Below are 20,560 nucleotides of genomic sequence, written 5' to 3' on the forward strand. Positions count from 1 at the left end.
CAGATTGCCCATAACGATGTATTCCATGATCGCACCAAGCATATTGAGATCGATTGCCACTTCATATGACAACATGTTACTAGTGGCCATGTTCGTCTTCTCTTTGTTACCTCTGCTGATCAGACCGCCGACCTCTTCACCAAAGCTCATCTTACAGGCCGCTTTTCTAATCTCCTTTCCAAGCTCAAATTGATATCTGACTTACCACCTTGAGCTTGAGGAGGGGGTGTTAGCTATATATTATTATAGATGTATATTATTATAGCTGTATATCTTATCTCTATCTCCTTCTATGCTTATCTAGGTTTCCTTTTCTGTGCGTATCTAGGTTTCCTTTCTGCCTATTTATACAGGTTTCTCCTCTTGTATTATTCATTCAATTCAATATAGAGTTTCTCTTTTCTCTTCTTTCTCTATTTTCATAACAGATATAATTTAACAAGGGTCAGTTTTTAATTGGTTAAGCATTCAATGATAGGGGACCACCACCCTTGCCACATCATTGTGATGCATTTGTGAGTGCAAATAGCATTGTTATTTTTTTAGCGACGTTTTTATATGAAGTGTCACTAACTATTACTTTTTCCGACAGTTTTTAACATCCGTCATAAAAAAGCTACTTGTCATTTTTTTAGCAACAAGATTAGAAAATTGTCCTTATCGAGTTTTAGTGACGGATGCATAAAATTGTAACAAAAAAATCTTCAAGTTTTTTCTATCGTAATGGTGCGCAAGTTGTGTGAGTAATAAACACAAAGACCATACAAACAAACATTCCTTCTTAGAAAATCTCAGATCCACTCTACCTGTAATGGTTGTATCTCACTCTTTCTCCGTGCAAGAAATGCTCTGGATCTCTTCCAAAAGCCCTAAATTTCTCTCTCTGCTCTGATTCTCTCTCTCTATATATACACTCATATAGATAATGGAAGATGTACATGGCATATGGACGGCCTCAGATCATCCCTCTCGAACCTGGTTTATGTCCTTCCGAGCAGATCATATTCCTCAAACTCACCAATGGCTTATTGCTCCTCGTCGCTCCTTCTCATTTATGGAGCTCTTCCCAGGTCTCTCTCTCTCTCTCTCTCTCTCTCTCTCTCTCTCTCTTTATATATATATATATATGTATATATATTGAAGTTTAGTTTTTGATTAGTGTTGGGGCATTGCAGTGAATCTGAATTTGATGTTCTTTGGAGAGTGATTTGTGAATTTTATACATTTTTTTTTTTTTTTGATTTGGCTTCAGCACAAGGTGAGACTGGGGAAGTATATGAGAGATATTCGGATTCGATTCAAAGAGAAGGAGAGAATTTGCAGGCTGTCTGGAGCCTGGATGCCAAGTTGATCGCCGTTCTTGTAAGTGTGGAATCGATGCTCCGCACATTGTATTCATATGTGTTATTTTCTTGTGAATTGTGATCATTACTGTAGTGGTGGTTAGATACATGTTGAAAAATTAGAATGTGACGTGCACTAGTAGCTTGATATGTTGCAGTAATGTCAAATTGGATCAGAATTTTGCTTAATTGATCACTGTTGTTAGTGTAAAGATTATCTTGCCGCTCTGTGCTTTTGAATTTTTTTTTTGGAAGATGGGTTGAAATTTATGCCCAGTTTTGCATCCTAAATTGAATAGCAAAGTAAATTTTTTTATCTGGTCAATACACTTAGTTTTGACCTTTCTTTAGGTGACTATTTCATAAATGTTCCATGTTGACCCAAATGACAGTTGTATTGACAAACGGTGCGAACAGTGTTTGTCATAATGCTTGTGTTGTGATTGTTGAAATTGTTTGCATTTTTAAATCAACTTTCTGTGATATTTTTCTTTAAAGCATGTAATCTTGTCTTGTCTTGCATTGCTTGCCTTCCTTTTCAGACCACTAGTTTCTATCTTCACATATTTAAGGTCCAGTTCACAGAGAAAAGAATACAAATTGGAGGGATGCAACCATCTGGTTTGTTTCTTGTGACCATTTCTCTACTCCTCAATGGGCAGGTGCCTTTTTAAAAAAATGTATTAGCAACATAAGTAAATCCACATATTGTTTTAATTGCTGATTGTTGTGTATGTTATTCATTTTTTTGTGATGAGTCTGTATGAGAGGGTTCAAGAATGTTGTTGGAAAATTCGAAGATCTTTAGAAATGATGAGAGGTTTAGATTCTTTAACAGTCACAACTAGGAACACAATAGCAAAGAGATGATGGAGATAAGAGATTGTGTGAAGAAGAAGGCAAAGTAATTAGAGAGAGAATAATGGCAAGGTTCTCTCATGGATCTGCTACTTTCACTTTCACGGTAGATAATGGAGAAGGGAGATTAGTTCTTTCCTAAGAGTTGTCTCTCCAATATCCATCCCTTATAAAGCTATGGGTGGGTGCTATTTATAGGCTCCTTATGATGTAAGATAGAGCTCATGTGCAAGGCATATGGAGAATATTCTCTCTAACCACCTTGTACGAGGAGGTGACCTCTCCGACGATGAGGAAAATCCCAAAGAGGAGATCAATCTCTCGGCGAAACCTTTCTTCTTAGTTACAACTAACCAATGATCCCCAATTATCCTAAAGGGTCAGGGGTAGTCCAGAGGACGCCCTGCCGCAGAAGGGTCAGGAGTAGCTCAAGAGAACGTCCTGCCGCAAACATTACCGAGTCTCAGGGACCCCCTAGATCATGCCACCTCGACTCGGGTATAGGCTAGTTTAACTGAAGAGGGAATTTATCTCCCCTCATTGTCCTCGGGATCGGGTCCTTTATTCGGACTCTATTACGCCCATGGTTCTGGTGCGTAGATCTCGGAAAGCTCCGAGTCCGCAAGTGTTTTGGAACTCATTAATGGAGCGGCTTCTAGATTGCATCTAAATCCGTTCGAAGCCAAGCGCTTTGGATTTCTAGGTTCGTGGATCCGAACCCTTTCGAGTCCAAGCTCAAATAGGTCTCTAGGTTCGTGGTTCCGAACCCTTTCAAGACTAAGCAAATACCTCGGAGAATGGATCTCCTCCGAGGGTTTCATCTCTTCTGAAAGTAACAGTTAACCTCCTCGGACACCTGTATAATCTGAGCCTCCTCGGACGGGCTTGTTGGACTCTCTTTTGAGATATATGCTTGATGGGTCTTTCTCGGTCCAAGTTGTTGGCTTTCTTGTGGCCCCGTTCCATAGAATTCACTTGGCCTATTTGGCAATAATTTCTCCAAGCTCACCAATTTTTGGGCTTTCCGATTAGGCTTTGATTGGGCCCAATTAATTAGTGGGCTCAATTTAATCCCTCTTACAGAGTCAAACTCTATGCTACTAATAACTGTTTTTTGGAGCACAACTAATCATCACTACTAAGACGAGGGGTAGAGTTGTAAGCTCTGCTTCTAATCAGGGGTTGTTTGCCTGGGGGGTTGCAATTGGGTGGCAAGGCACTATCTTATGTTTAGAGAGCTTTTTGTGATTTCTGAAACATGTTCTAGTGCTTCCTTGCCCAATAAACTAACATAGTTTAAGGATTTAAACCATTGTTTTCAATTGTGAATCAAATCATGAATCATTTTGCTAAAATAATGAAACATGAATTGTATTGAATCGTGAATCATATTATTCAGTTTATTTAGCATGCTAGATAATTTTATATATGTATATACATATAAAAGTATACATATAGTATTTAAAATGAAGTAAATATCAATATAGCTAAATTATATATATGTATATACACATAAAATTATGTATATCAATATAATTAATTGATCTTGTTTTGTTTTTATTTTTATGTTTTAATTTTGCAAAAATGATCGCATTTTATGCATTATGCCGACAAAACTAAGTCGCAATGACTAGTAATGAATTGTAGTGAATGAATCACAATGACTCATAATGAATTGCATATGAATCGTACAATTCACTCAATTTAAGTGTAATCATGCAAAAAAGAGTCCGTTTTGAGTTGTGAATAGTAACCATTAACTGTATGTAAGGCTGCTTTGTGTATTTCTGGAGCTAAAATTGAGTGGTTTGAAGGGAAGGATCCGGCTTGTCTTTGGAGGCATTTGATGCTTGCGAATTTAGGAAAATAGTGCTTGGACTTTTGAACAATGCCTTCGTTAAAGTTATAGTTGTTAGGGAGGTTCATAGTGCAGGGAAAGGTTAGGATTATGAAAGAAGAATTTCAGGTTGAAGTTGATGAAACTAGTGGCTATCGGCTAACAGTGATTCCAGTCAGAAAATTTCGCTTGCAGCGAGAAGGAAAGCAAGAAAGACAAGTAGATTCACTCTTAGAATCTGTTTAGGCATCACACATTGGGTTACAATTGCATTGAACAATCCACAAAGGCTTCAGAAGCTTTGAAAAAAATATTTTGCTTCATTGAATTGAAAGCACTATATTGCTTTCAATTCAAAGCATAGGTTGACCCACGGTAAGACCCATGGGCTGCCCATGTCTTGAAAATCTAGAAAACTATTGAATCATAAGAACATGTATAAAATTGGACCAACATCATTTAAACTTATAGAAACCATAAAATATAACCAAGCTGGATATAAAATGTGACAACACATCTCAGTGGGCTCTGCCCTAAGATCTACCAACTTCCAGCTCGTCACTTATTTAAATTTTTTCCTAAGCTTCTTATGGCCTCTATCATTTATATAACCCATCTGCTTTACCCTCATTTGATGGTCTTCAGAGATTGTATTTCTCATTAAAAAGAGAAAAAAATAGGAACATTACTGTTGCAGCTATCGGAAATTCCAATTTTAATGTATGCTTTATTTAGAAACAAATTGAAATACCTAAAGCATGTTGAAGTTATGGCTGACATTATTTGTACTACTTTTTCTTCTAATGTTGCATTAGTGCATTTAGCATCAAGTTTCGTGAAGATTAACTTTGTGTCAGGCAATTTTGGCTGTTTAGCTTATTTGAGCTTACAGTAATTCTATTTTTTTTCCTTTTCTTTTGGGATGACCAGGAGCAATATTGTTTGTGACAACAAACACATGTTGATTGGACTATCGGATGGATCTTTGTATAACATTCCTGGAAGGGGGAGGTAATTCTAATGTGGTGGGCACTAGCAGTTTTGAACAAATTTTTAAATGGCATATAAAGCAGCATATTTGCTATAAAGTATAGATGATTAGATGTTGAACGCTTCTTAGGATGGATCTTGCTTCGTATTTCATACTTAACAAGGAAAAAATGGACAGCTTTTTCTTATAGTTTCGAAATTTGCTTATATTATCGTTCAATGTAGTTCTGTGGGGCCTTTGGACTTCGCTTTCACCCACATGATGGGAATGAAGCCACAAAATCATCACGTTCCCTAGACAATGGTCTTGATTCTGAAGGGGTTCAAGCAGCTTTTATGCAGTCATTATTTTCCCCAAATGTCTGCTGTTATCCAGCTAGAGTTCTCCCTGCCACTGAGGTTGTTGTTTGTGATATTCTCAGATGGACAACTGGTATTATGTTCAATTCAATCTATAAGAAAGGGTAAAAGCAAGCTGAATCTATTAAAACTGAAAAAAGGTTGGGTTCTGGTGATGCTTCATGTGCTTCAGCTAGAGTTCTCCCTGCCACTGACGTTGTTGTTTGTGATATTCTCAGATGGACAACTGGTATTATGTTCAATTCAATCTATAAGAAAGGGTAAAAGCAAGCTGAATCTATTAAAACTGAAAAAAGGTTGGGTTCTGGTGATGCTTCATGTGCTTCGGTAGCTTCAGAGCAACAAATCCTTGCTGTTGGTACCAGAAGAGGTGTTGTTGAGTTGTATGATATTGCAGAATCTGCATCACTTATTTGATCTGTATCCCAGCGTGACTGGGGGTAAGCCTTTTCAGCCATTATTAAAGCTAATAAATATGTTGCAATTTTGAATATTTATTTTCGATAAGTATCTCTGCATAATTATGGATTTACTTCTTAGCACATATTACAAATATTGCCCCTCAACTTTCTGAAAATACACTAACCTCCTCAATGGTTTTTGAATAGGCAATGAGTATTGGTCACTGTCATCCACTCCATTAATTTACCCTTATTAGCTCTCTATCATGCTGGACTCTCATTTAGGGAAATTTCACTTTTCCCTCTAAGGTGTAGACCATGTGCACATAACCCCACTGTCATTTAGAAATAACTACTCAACCTCCTGTGGTTTGTGGACTAAAATACACCACTAACTTCCGTTAACGACACTGGTAATTTTATCAAAATTCCCTCATCTTCTTCCTGTCTTTTGAACTAAATTCTCCTTGGAAGTGAAAGTAACCACTGCCATTTGAAAATATAGGCACGTGTAATGCACTTTCCGTTAATTTGGAAGAAAACTGTATTGGTACGTTTAGTCTACAAACCACATGGGGTCAAGTGGTTATTTCCAAGTGACTAGGGGTTTATGTCCACATGGCTTATATCACAAGGGAGTAAAGTGAATTTTGTTTCATAAAATTATATATGAGAAGGGAGGAGCATCTTTGGAATGTTGTGTTAAGTGGTTGACATGTACACAGCAAATTGAAGAGAAATGATAAGACATAGGCATAGCATGCCTCCAGAATACTAAGTTCTAAGTGGTCAAAGATAAATTTCTTCATAAAATGAATATAGTTGAAAAGAGTACACTGGTTGGTTGATAAGTGACAAAAGAACAAATTTTTAAAACAAACGTATTTGTTTGGAAATAGTCATCAAACTCATGATCAATTGTGACAAGGAGCCATGAAGTTGAAACTAGTTTGACCAGGATAAATTAAAGACTACATGTGGTGTTATTGAGGAGTGATATTTAGGGTTAAGGGATTTGTAAGGGCGAGGGGAAGACTAGAAAGGATGTGGTTTCAGGTGACAGGGCAAGAAATCTTGATCAGTGATTTGTTGGCCTTTGGCGTCTTCTTTTGTTGTGGTTGAATTAATCAGGAGCTTAAGAGGCACATTTTTCATGCCATCTTTTGACACAAAATTCTTTCTGTAGTTCGAGGCTGTCATAGTGTCTCCTTCCAAGGGCCTTGCTATTATTGCTATCTCCTTCTCTACATACATTTCTTTTTTTCTCCTTACATTAAAGTCATTACACTAAAGAAGAGTGTTTTTAACCATTGTTGTGCTCTTGTGAGCCGTATTTTGATGTTGAATAGTTACTCAATGGCTTCTATTGTATGTGGCTTACTTTTCTACTGAAGTATGCTGTTTTATTAGACATTTTCACCAACTTTTTGTTAAGTATAACATATTTGTAGTTCATGCTTGAAGTCAGTTTTGTATACTGTCATGGGTTTAGATTTTTGGTAATTTTATCATGAATCACTTAAATGTCTTGCTAACATTTTTTGTGCTGATATTCAATGGATGATACTGGTGGTGTTAGTTGTGTTGCATGGACACCTGATAATTCTGCTTTTGCAGTTGGGTGTGGAAGTTAAGAGGACTTACAGTTTGGTCTGTCTCTGGGTGTCGTTTGATGTGTACTATTCGTAAAATTGGTTTAAGTTCTGTATCTAAGAAGTATGGACACAGACACGTGACACGACACGGACATGCCGACATACTAATTTTAAAAAAATGCAAGACACGATACGCATGAAATATATAATTTTATATATTTATTATACGTTATTTATATAAATATATCATTCAAAGATGATAAAAAATGCAATATGACACTAATCCCTATAAATTTATATGGTTTTTGTTTTATTATTGTATCTTAAGTTATTTTGTTCAAACTTATAATTAGTTTCACATGTGTCTAATCGATAGACACGTGTGTTTAAAAGATACACACGTGTGTCCTCCAAGTGTCCAAAAAGTGTCTGGATCTTTAAAAAATAGGACATGTTTTGTAGAATGTCGGATACGTGTCGGGGCAGTGTCCAAAGAGTATCGGTGTCCGACACGGACACGACACGGATACGTTACCTTCTTAGAAGTGTCCGTGCTTCTTAGTTCTGTATCTTCTCCCGTGGTTAAGCCAAACAACGAGTGCAAGTATGAACCTATAATGGGTGGCATCTCATTTTTGCACTGGGATGAATATGGATATAGGCTTTATCCTGATCAGGAACGGTCTTCAGATAGAATCATTGCATTTTCTTTTGGTAAATGTTGCCTTAACAGAGGAGTTTTGGGCACAACATATATCCGTCAAGTTATCTGTGTTAAAGATCGACTGCTTATAGTGCAGTCTGAAGATGCCAATGAGCTTAAGATATTGCATCTTAACCTTCCAGTTATGTCTATTATTTAATCATTATGCTTGGTTATTCTCATTTTTATTCTTGTACAATATGGGTGTTGCTAACATATGGCTTTGAACCGGTTTTCTTATATTTCCCAAAACTGGCCAGTTCTGTATGTGGCAACTAGCAAGGATGTGATGTACTTGGCTGTTGCTGGCCTTCGTGGGTTATTCTTATATGACATACGATTGAAGAAGTGGCGAGTGTTTGGTGATATTACCCAGGAGCAAAAGATTCAGTGTAAAGGCTTGTTATGGCTGGGGAAAATTGTTGTTGTTTGCAACTGCATCAATTCTTCTGACATGTGAGTATTATATGCATGTTGTTGTGTTTGATTATTGCCAAAATGCAACACTGGTCTTGTGGTTCAGGTGTTAACCTCATGTGCTTGTTGCCTAATTGCTTTATTTCTGTAGATGAGTGTCTCTAAATTATTTCTGTAATGTGTATATATATATGTTTCTGTGTATATTTCCCTATATTTTTTTGTGAGATGAGAATACATATTGACTAGAATTTTTCAATCTGCCACTTCCAATGAAGATTTTTGTGAAAAAAGAAATCAATAGAATGGAAAATGTAAAAGGATTATTTTAGTTTGTATGTCAATTCGGAGTTTCTATAGTTGGCCAGTCAACAAGTTTGATTTTGGTTTAATATTGGTGTATTCTGATCTGACCAATATCTGGTTATAAATGGCTGAGGTTAAATTAAGAAATTAGAGCTCAAATTTGAATATGAGAAACATAAACATTAGTATGTAATCTCATGTGACTGTCTTCCACATGTTACATATAGCATAAACAGCTTTTGCAGTGATGTTGAAGTTTCATTACTTTTGTCATTTAGGAATGCTATTAAATGTTATTGGACTCTGTTAGGTTTTATTTCTTGGCAAACCCGTTTGACAAAACTCCTTTGAGTTTGTTAGAATTTACCATAACCCACTCCACCTACCACCTCCACTACCACACACACTCACCTACTTCACCTACTTTCCTACACCTACCACACACACTCACCTACTCCCAAATCCTCTCCTATATAATAGGAAGCCTTGTAATATCAACATGACAACAAGTATACATTAATCAATAATACAATTCTCTATTTCTTTTATACATCTATTTTAAGATGGTATCAGAGCAAGGTTAACAACCTAGTCATTCTGCTTCACCGGCGGGCGGCAGTCTCGCCTTGACCGCCCGCCGGACCTCTACACATACCTTGATCACTCTGCATGTGCTTCCTCCCCAGCTGCTGTCCAAACATAAACACAAACACTAGACATCTTGTTTACCTACCTCTTTTCCGGTTGGTGTTGATTATTTACAGAGTGAAGTTGTTGGTTTCGGGTGTTTTTCAAGTGCACCATTTTGTTTCGGCCATTGGTTGCGGTCTCTGGCTGTTGTGTTCTTTGTATACCCGTGAAAGTCGTGTCTACTCCGGCCATGAAAGGCTGTGTCTATTCCGGCTATACTGGACTGGCTTCTAACGGGGTCATGTCGGAGGCCTCCGAGTGCATATATCGCGACCACGGGGAAGGAAGTCGCAGCCGCCGAGGGCCTCGAGCATGCTGGACTTGCCGCTGCTCTGGCTGCCGATCACCGCCACGTGAGGCAACTCAATCTTCGGAAGCTCGCTGCCACCGCTGATGGGAGAGTCATATCCTGGAACAGGGAGAGTCATATCCTTTTCTGGGGTGATGAATTCACAGTCCATGATGGTCCCCGCAAAAACAAACATTATATATATATAAATAAGCACCAGGCACCCTCCTTCATTTTATTATTCTTCTTAGAACACCATGTGACCCACGATTCTTTTCCCACCATGTGACCCACGATTCTTTTCCTTACTCTTGTTCCACACTTTCTCTTATTTTACTATATCTCTCACTTTCCAGCCCACCGTTTTGATTCCCACTTTCCTTTTCTTTTTTTATTTTATTTTTTGTAATCATTTTCAACTCTTATCCCCACTCATCCACACCCCCCTTTCCTTTTCTTTATCTTATTTTATTTTTCGTCATAAAAAAAAAAAAAAAAAAAAAAAAAAAAACACCAATTTATAAATTTGCACAACACCCATATTTTATTCATCTCCGGGATCAACTCCGTTCACAATTTTACACACACACAAAAAAAAAAAAAAAAAAAAAAAAAAAAAAAACAAAACAAAACAACAAACCACCACATCCACAGGCGGAATTTTTCTTCTCTACTCTGCCGCCGGTCTCTTCTTCTTGCCTCCGTCCTGGGCGGCCCTTGACGGTGCTGCCTCCGTGTTGCTTCCTAGACCACCAAGCAAGTTGCCTCCTCCCTGCTCCTCCACTCCAGCATATGGCGGCCCTCCAAATCGGAACATCACGGTGGCCTTCCGCTTCAGCTCCTTGTTTTCCGCCTTTAGCACACTTATCTCTGCTCGCGCATCCTTATACATGCGTTGGAGCAGAGCCAGTTGGGCGTTTACATGCTGCACCTCATTTGTCCTACTCTGCAGCCGGTTCGACAAATTTGTGACCGCCGTCATGCTTTCCACACATGCCTTCAAAGTATACTGATTGGCCTCCACATCTGACTGCACTGCCATTCTTTGCTCCACCGACCGCATCGGAAAGTTCAACGGAGCAAACTCCGGGGCGCTTGGTTGAGTTTCCAGTGCCACCGCACCAGTTCTCTCTCTCGTTGACTCGTTGAGGTCGGGAAAGAGGGTGAGCAGCCCGCGGGAAGACGATGAAGCCATTTTCTAGGCACCAGAGTGTTACACAGTATCTCTCTCAGAATTCTCTCTCAGAAAACAGAGTGTTACAGAATCTCTCTCAGAAATCTCTCTCAGAATATCTCTCGCAGGTTTTTTGCCTCAGCCTCAGCCTCAGCCTCTGTCTTATAGCCGAGGCAGCCACGCGCATCGCGCGCCTCTTACCACCAGCCGACAAACGGGCACGCAAGCCAAGGCGCCCACGTGCCTCGCCATCATGTCCGGCACACCTTTTGATGAATTGGGCACGCCTTTTGATGGCACGCCTTTTGACAAAATTGGGCACACCTTTTGAGGGTGCCACTTTTCCAAGGGTCCGACAAGACTCTATAAACTGTCCCGCCATTTGATACCGGTTAGCTTTTTCAAGGGTCCGACAAGACTCTGTAAACTGTCCCGACATTGATTCCGGTTAGTTTCTACAAGGGTCCGACAAGACTCTGTAAACTGTCCCGACATTAATTCCGGTTAGGTGAGTGTAGTATAGATGTAGGTGTAGTGGAGTAGGTGGTGGCAGGTGAGGAGTAGGTGAGTGTAGTAGGTGAGTGTGTGGTAGGTGATGGTAAGTGTGTGGTAGGTGATGGTAAATTTTAACAGTAAATAAAGACAAACTCTCAATTTTCAAAGTAACAATACTTGAACAATATTGATATTTAGACAATAAGCATACATACTTTTTAAAGTAACAATGGCCAAATAAAATGATTATTGAGGATCTTTTATTTTAAAACTTAAAACGTTTTAAAAGGTATAATTGACCTCGCCCATATAATATTCAACTATATTTAATTTAATAAAATAGCAATAGATAATTCATTGCGTAAGTTACTTTAAAGAAGATATTTTATGTTTTTTAAAGGACAAAAATGAGAAGAAAGATTAAAATTATGTTTGGTCTTACTGAATTAGATTGGATCCTATTAAAAACTTCATGATTACTAAACTAACAACAAATCATGTATATGTAATTAGTTATTTTGGTACTAAATGTTACTAGAAGTTGTATTATGTCATTTTCACTAAAAAGATAGAGAAAAATAATTGAAAATATGTCGAACATGATATTTTCAAGAATTGCTTGAATTGTAAAAAATGAATCGAATCGTGAATCGATTGTGAATCGTCCGATTCACTATAAACTCACTTTCAAAATAGATTTACCCATAGATTCGTATTGATTTTGCAAAAATTGCAAATCAAATAGTGAATTGTAAGATTCCGAAAACAAAGATCATCCCAAACAACTCCGAAATCCCCCACACCCGATTTAGGTTAACTACTCTCTATTGTTTTTTAAAAAAATTAGGGTTTTATTTTGATTTTACTGTTTTACAATTGGACTTTGATCTGAAAAAAAAGTAATCGTATAGGTATGTCTCTGTTACCTTCTTTTGATAAACCATTTATCCGCTTATTTCCAGAATGTTGGATTCTCTCTCTCTCTCTCTCTCTCTCTCTCTCTCTCTCTATTTTTGAAGTTTGATGGGTTTGTTTGTTTGGATTTTGGGTTTTACAGTGATTGAATTGAGGCATCCAAGTAACCATATGCTATCTAGTTCTAGGTTTAAATTTTTATTTTCTCTTCCTGTTTGGTTGCTCTGAAAAATCAAAAGAAGCCAATTTCTGAATATGCAAGGAAATAAACTTAAAAAATGAATTTCACTGCCTCTTTAGCTTAGTTATATAATATTATGGAAGCTAGCGCCTCATATGCATTTTTTTTGGTTTCTTGGCAATGCCACCGATAATTGTTTGCCGATTATAGTGAATTTTGTTTTACATGTTAGTGAAAATCAGATTGTACATTCTGCTGAATGTGGTAGTGAAATATTATAGCTGCTATTAGGTTTTCAATCTTGAAATCACTCTGTTCTATTAACCCCTCTTTCAGAATGCAATTGTGCCGGCCAACACAAGATTGTTGTCCAAAAATTATGAAGTACACAAATCAAGTTCATGTTGGACCCATCATTTAACCGTGAGTACTGCGTAATAAATTATGCGAAGGATAGTCTTGGAATGATGCGTGTGGAATCCCTTGATGGTAGTCAATATAATAGGACCAATTTTGTTGGTGCATTTTCGCCCATTCTGCCGAATCAAAGTTTAAGGCATAAAGATTCTCATATTGGAGTTGGTCCTATGCTGAATTATTGGTTGTGTTCATTGTTTTTCGGTGGCAAACATGTAGGAGATAAAGCTAGGGACCTAGAAGTTCTAGCTGCCTCAGGTGAGGGTGAGGCTGCTGTTAGTGGGAGTTACGTAAGTGGAATTGTTGCCCATCGCTATCCCAAAGATGTTGGAAGTGTTACTTTGATTGCTCATATATTGCTTTGCCCTACGTTACACGGACTCTTTGTTTTGTGGGAGGTACCTGTGTTGACACGACTTGGGTACGGGTGTGCGATACGGCTTTTTACAAATGGATACGACAGAAAACGAAAGAGGAAAGAGCAAGGAAAGAACCAGGAAAGAACCTGGTCGCCGACTTCGAAAGGGTGAAGACATCGATCCCTCCGTCGCCGACTTCAATCCCTCTGGTTATGTCCTTCGACTTTGTCTTCCATCAACTTCAACTTCGTCTAGCTCCCTTCGACTTTGACGTTGTCTTCGTCTTCGACGAGCACGATCGTAAACCCCTCACTCTTTCTCTGTCACGTCTCTCTCTCTCTCTCTCTCTCCTATCCCACCGACATCAATCTGCCTTTTGAGCTGTCTCTCTCTCTCTCTCTCTTTTTATTCTTTATATTCCATCCCTCTATTTTATTCTGTTATAAAAATATTTTTTAAAAAAATTGGGCTGAACCAAATAAATAAAACAAAAATAAAATTTGAACCTACTAAAATTTGGCCAACAAATCTTTTAATATCATGGGCTGTTATGTGGCTAATTTATATGTTTGGTTCATAAATTATATATAAAAAAAATTATTGAGTCAACTTTTAAGATATAATATATATACAAATATAAAATAATAAAAAATTAAAACTCATGTTTATATAAAATATGTATTTAAGAAATAATTATTTGACGTATCCCCGTATCCATATCCGTATCCAAATTTGGATCCGTATCCACATATCCGTCATTTTTAGTTTTAAGGTGTTTGACCCTTAAATATACACCTGCACCCGATACTCGCACCCGAGTCCATGTAACGTAGGTTTTGCCTAACAACTGAGATACATTCAAAGGGATTACATGAAAGTTCAACGCAAGACCCGGTTACATCATCTTACGGGACCACGTTTTGGGGGCAAGTTTCGCATGGGCACATGTTATATTTATGACGAAAATATCCTTTAAAGATCTGTCATAAATATGGCATGTGTACATTAGATGCACCTTTTCCATTTGTTAAAACAAATGGAGACATAAGGGTGAGATTGAAATCTTTTAGAAGATGTATCAATTTTTAGTTTGAGGGGGTAAAGTGAAAAACTGTAATAGTTGAAGGGCGTAAAGTGTAATTTGCCCTTCAATTTAAGGATGCCTCTTTGTTTGTGTTGGGATAAGAGATCAACTTAAGACTACTTGTGGCCTATGTTACATGGACTTTGGTATGGGCGTCTTGCATGTGTATGTATCCAAGTGTGTGATTCTTCTAATTCCCATTTACAAGGACACGGGGACACAACAAAATTTTCATATTTCTGAATGTACTTTTTTTTATTTTTTAGGTTAAAATATTCACAAGGTGCCATAGAGAATTTCTTGCGTAATATGAGCGGTTTTATGCATTGTTTGATGGTATACTCAAATTATAAATGTGCTTGCTAGAATGTCTAACTACATATGTCAGACAAATATCTTATACCCCTATATTCCTGAGTTTCATGTGTCCAACATGGGTGCTTCATACAGTAAGAAGAGTCCATGTAACAGAGGTTGTGGCCTTTATTCCTAATTATGTGTGCATGAATGTGTTATCTTGAACAAAAGGTGAGGATTTATTATTTTACCCCCATTTTCTACCTTTTTTTGTCCTTCCAAAATTGTAAATTGTCATTTTCTATTAAGAATGTGTTGTTCTTGTGTTTCTAGGTTTCTACAACGACTTTTGTTTGGCCAAAAAAATGAAATGCAACCAGAATAAATTAAGAAACATATAGGATTGCTTGAATGAAAAGAGAACTTATATATATAGAAATTAATAGTGGTAAGGATGATCAATTGATTATAATAGCGGGGTTTATAACCATCCATGTTAAGTCACCAATTTTTCCGAAAGAAATGGACCCGATAATGTATATCAAGTTATCTAACACTATTATCCACTAAAACTTGTGGGGGCATTGATCAAGACTATTTGAGCCAAGGGAGAAACATTTATATAATAGTTGGAAGATATTGTTAAGTTGTATGAATGAAGTGGAAGTATGTATTTATGCTAAAGGAATTAAATAAAATTTTCCATTTTTTGGACTAGTAAATTTTTGTAAGCATTATATTATGAATTTTGACTTTTCTTTTGTGTCTTGTGCAGGAGTGGCTGTTGCTTTTGCTGCTAGAGACGTTCTTGGGGACATTTCTATTGGGTGGCCTGTGCAGATTTTACAGCCCTTTTTCAATTGGAGATACAATAAAAGTTTGTTCTATGTCTTTTAATGTATTGAGAATTATTTAATGTATTCTATTTTGTCTCTTACCATTTTCATTTTTTTCTAATTTGCAATAAATAAATTTCAAGTAGATTTTTGTATGTGAAGTAAGAAAACATGATATTGTCTCAATTGTTTATTTATTTATTTTTGTGGTAACAAGAACCTATTAGAATAAAACCAAGGCTACCACTTTTTAATCTAACTCGATCTTAGGCTATTTGTGACCAAGGGAGACTTAAGGTTTGTTTGGAGTTTGGCTGAAGGTTTAGGACTGAAGGGTCTATTTTGATAAATGAGAGGATAAAGCATTCTATTATGTCTTTCTTGGCCAGTGGTCACTAAGTTGAGAGTTCTTTGCTTGAGTGCCTGTTTTGATTGAACACAACCATTCTAGATAGATTGACCCTTTTAACATAGAGCAACATTTTTTTTTTTTGGTTACAAAGGGGGCCAAAGCCCTGAAAGAACTACAAAATAGATAGAGAAGGAGAGCCAATCCTCAGTGAATCCTTGGCTAATAAAGGTTGGATGAAATTCCGGGCATCCAAAGAAGGAGCTTTGAGGCAGCCCGACATCTGGCATCCTTGACAAATGAATCCGCACAAGCATTAGCTCCGCGTCGAATAGCTTGGAGATGGCATTGCCGGTCCCTTGATATGATATCCTTGATTCCTTGGCAAATATTGAAATTAGGATCCACTCTATTCGTCTCTCGGATAGCTTTGATGTCTTCCAGGGAATCTTTTTCAGCAATAACAGCTCTAAAACCTTCATCCCAAGCTAGTTGGAGCCCAATCCACAAAGGGTGTGTTTGATTGGACGGACTGGAAAATGAGGGATTAGAATCCATCGGACTTGAGTCCTGGGACTGTGAATCCCCCGGACTATTTGGTCGGATTGAATATGTATCCTGTGTTTGTTTTTTCATGGGATTAGATGTCTGGATAGGACTATTTTCAGTGAATCCAATGTTTGGTTAGACGGACTGGATAGGATAAATGAACAAAAGACTATTTTACCCTTTTCAATTGTTTACTAAGTAATAGCAATATTAAACATATCTTTAATATTTTAATTATTTTTAATTAAATAAATTCGTTTTTTTTAAATTAAATAAATAAATAAATAAAATATCAATAAAATTTGTTTATTTACACAATTAAGCATTAAACATACTAATGGTTAAATTTTGTTTAAAGATATTTAAACATACTAATATTGATAAAAAAAATTGACTGGTATAGATTATTTTTATTTAAACAAATAAAAATTTATTGTTGAAATTAAACATACTAATGGTTAAATGTTTAAATTTTTATTTAAACAATTAACATTGAAATTATTTTGATGTACAGATTATGTTTAAACAATTAACAATTAACAATTAAATAAATGTTGATGTATAGATTATGTTTAAACAATTAACAAATGTTGATGTAATTAACAATTAACAAATGTAGATGTAATCAAATGTTGACGTATTAAAACATAATTTAATAGATGTTAAATAAATATACATGTTGATGTACAGATGTTGAAATAATTTAATAAACATGTTGATGTACAAATGTTTAAATGTTTAAATAAAACATAATTTAAATAAATGAAATTATTTATTGTTGAAATTAAACATTTAATTGTTTAAATAAAACATCTATTAAAACATCTATTAAATTTAAACAATGAAATTAAATAAAACATAAACAAAATTTTAAAATAAAACATCAATAAAATATCTATAAAAAATTATTTTAAAAAACTAAATAAATAAAACATTAATAAAAAGTTAAATAAAATTATTTTATTTTTAAATTGAGACATTTAAATTTTATTGAATTTTATTAAATATAATACATAATTAAATAGTAGAGGGTCAAAATGGTCATTTTCGCACATAATCCAAACAGTGATTAGTCCCCCACTTTCTGTCCCACCCCCCCCAGGACAGGATAGTCCCCCATATGGGGGACATGGAGTCCGGCCGGACATGGAGTCCGCCGGACTAAAAAAAAATCAAACGACGGATAAGGTGCACTATTTGGATTACAATCCAAATAGTGGATAGTCCCCCCTCCTAATCCCCCCAATCAAACACACCCAAGCCTACAGTTCAGCAGCAACAACCCTAGCACTACCAATGAAATGTTGGAAGCCTATGACCCATTCACCAAGATCTGTCTGAATAACACCACCAGCAGCAGCACTGTTTCCATCGCCTTGAACTGATCCATCCGTGTTAAGTTTAACCCAACGAGGAGGATGACAAGGGAGTAGCAGCAGTACCAGCTGGTTCTAATCCTAGAATTTGCCTCAATACATTAGCTTGGGGGACTTCACATACCCTCACTTTAATACTATCAATGGGTCGAAAGGGAGGGATAAAACTAACATCATGAATTTGTTTGTTATGCCAAAACCAAATTAAAGATAAGGCACCCATAAACAACAAAGTCCACTGACAATCCATCAGGCTACACTATGGAGGGGTTCACGTTAGTATCGAGCTAAGCTTCAAGGGGGAGAGAGAAAAAGAGTAGCCAATGAGAGGGAGGGATGAAGGCATGCCATACTTCCTGTGGTAAGTCGCAATCTCTCATGGCATGAGAGTAGTCTCACTATGCATACCACATAAAGAGCAAGTGGCACAAGAACTAATACCATGGCGAAACTTCAAAGCATTTGTCAGAATACGGCCACGGCGAACAAGCCAAGTGAAATGCTTCCATCTATTCGGCCCACATGATTTCCAAAGGGTCTTCCAGCCGTTATGCAACCCATTGTCTTCAGATTTTGGCAAAAGTTTTTGGTAAGTTGACTTGGTAGAGAATTTTCCTTTTGGTGAGTGTTCCCAAATTTATTGATCTTCATTCCCAATTTCAGCTCTAATAACCACCCCATTTAGTAAGTCCAGGAGTTGGGTTGGAAGCCAACCCGAAAGAAGAGTCCAATTCCAACCCACTCCTTCTATCCAGTACTCAACGACTCTCCTGTGAATTTCAGTGTCTGGGATCACAGTAGTGATTGCTTGAAGGAAAGCTACATCACCTATCTATGAAGCACGGATACGGACATGGACACGGGACACGATAATTTTAAAAAAATGGAGACATGGACACGGCGGGGGACGTTGTAATTTATATATGTATATATATATGTTACGTGTTTGCTATGTAGATTAACTAAAATTATATAAAAACAATTAAAATTAATATTTTGTTATCAAGCAATCAAAATTAATAAAAACTAATATTAATTCAATGTATATATAAAAGCCACAACTTTTAAACATTATAATCATATTTTCTATAAATTATAAAAGTTATATAAAGAAAAAATTAAATATATAATAAAAACACATTTACACAGTATATCATGCACAACACACTTGTTCATATAACAAAAAGTTTTTTGAATTAAATAGAAAGCAATAAATGTGACAGGTTGGAGCCATATGATTTTTTAGCAATATGGCTTGGTAAACTGTGGAATGAATGGACGCTATAAAGGTTCCTTTGTGAGTTTGTACAAGCTTCCAAAATACATTTGTAAGTATTTTTATATAATTGAAAATTGGGAGTTTTTAACCATTATCCTGATCAATTTTTCGATTTTTTTGAGTCTTTTATACACATGGAGGTCTGTAGATTTTTTGTTGCTTTTTTGCTTCTTTTTTGTATAGGATGGTATTCCCTTACTGCTGTCTTTAATGAAATTTTATTATCAATAAAAAGTTACTCTATGCATCAAGATTCAAATAGCAGTCTAGTTTTGTGATATAGATGAGACTTTATGCATCTTTACTGCAAAAGTTATGATTTATTCTCTCTCGCGTGGGAGTCACCAACAATCATCTTCGGCCACTTCCTCCTGTGCAAGGATGGATCTAGAGGGGGCGGAGGGGGCAGCCGGACCCCCAAAAATTTGAAAAATATTATATATTATATTAAAAATTTTAAAATAATTTAAAATTATAAGAGTTCTCACTCTCAAATTTTTTTTAGATAATTTCAAAATTATATAGAATAGCCCCCAATTTTTTAAACTATTTGAATTTTTTTTTTTTTTGAATTAGTTAACATATATAATAATCTATTTTAAATTTCATGTATTTTGTAAATTAGGTCAAGATGAAAACAAAATTTTAGAAATTTTAATGGGTCAAAGTGTAAAATATGAAACTTTTAGAAATATACAAACTATAAGGCTTGCTGGAGAAGCTTGTTCAAACAAAGCACTAAGATTAAAAAAAGAAAAGAAAACAACTGATCTGAGAGACTTGTTGCGATTCGAAAGAAAGGAGAGGAGCGAAGAGACGAGGAAAGAAACGGAGAAGCTTTGTTGTCAGACTTCGTCAGAGCTGATTGGTGTGGACGGTGGAACCGTGGACTCTCACTGGTAAGTTATCTGATATCCCTTCAGCTTCAATGTGATTATTCTGTTTTTAGACTAAATATTTTGATTGATTGTGATTTTAGACTAAATAATGCGATTATTTTGCCATTAATTTGTTATTTGTTGTTATTGGTCGCCCATAAGCCTGTAGACAACTAGAAATCTTCAACCCAAGTTTCAATTTTGGTATCCCAACTTGACAACCCAAATCCCCAACTTCCTGCGTCACATAACCCACAATTACTCCACCATTGTCAATAGATTTTGCTCCTCTCTTCAAATACTCTTTTATTTTACTATGCCAATCGAAAAAATAAATACACATACACTCTTTCAACACACACATCAAAACCCACCACCTCTAACATTATCTGAGTTAGCAATTGATTTTGAATTTTTTAAAAAATAAATAATAATTTAATGACAATGTGGGGGCAATGCAAGCTGGTTGTTTTTTTTGGTGAAATTGTGGTAAAGAGGCTGGCATAGGGTGGAGAAGTCAGGAGTTGCGATGAATATCTGATAATTGTTGTTGGTACAATTGTTAACTAAATATTGTGATTT

The 20,560-nt window shown here is 36.3% G+C and overlaps 1 long non-coding RNA gene across 4 annotated transcripts; it reads left to right on the plus strand.

Moving 5' to 3' along the window:
- The first annotated feature begins 733 nt into the window (after positions 1 to 733).
- Positions 734 to 15,702, plus strand: LOC114319108 (uncharacterized). 4 transcript variants are annotated; one of them, XR_014330127.1, is made up of 7 exons: positions 746 to 1,070; positions 1,253 to 1,362; positions 4,969 to 5,049; positions 5,254 to 5,528; positions 5,607 to 5,828; positions 8,348 to 8,543; positions 15,487 to 15,702. It is a non-coding gene; the product is annotated as an uncharacterized LOC114319108 (long non-coding RNA). The 4 variants fall into 4 exon arrangements; XR_014330125.1 differs by having other exon boundaries at positions 734 to 1,070; positions 5,254 to 5,828; XR_014330126.1 differs by having other exon boundaries at positions 778 to 1,070; positions 4,969 to 5,528.
- Positions 15,703 to 20,560: the final 4,858 nt, after the last annotated feature.

Source organism: Camellia sinensis, chromosome 5 (assembly GCF_055761805.1).
Source record: "Camellia sinensis isolate YWXY chromosome 5, ASM5576180v1, whole genome shotgun sequence".
NCBI classification, from domain to species: Eukaryota; Viridiplantae; Streptophyta; class Magnoliopsida; order Ericales; family Theaceae; genus Camellia; species Camellia sinensis.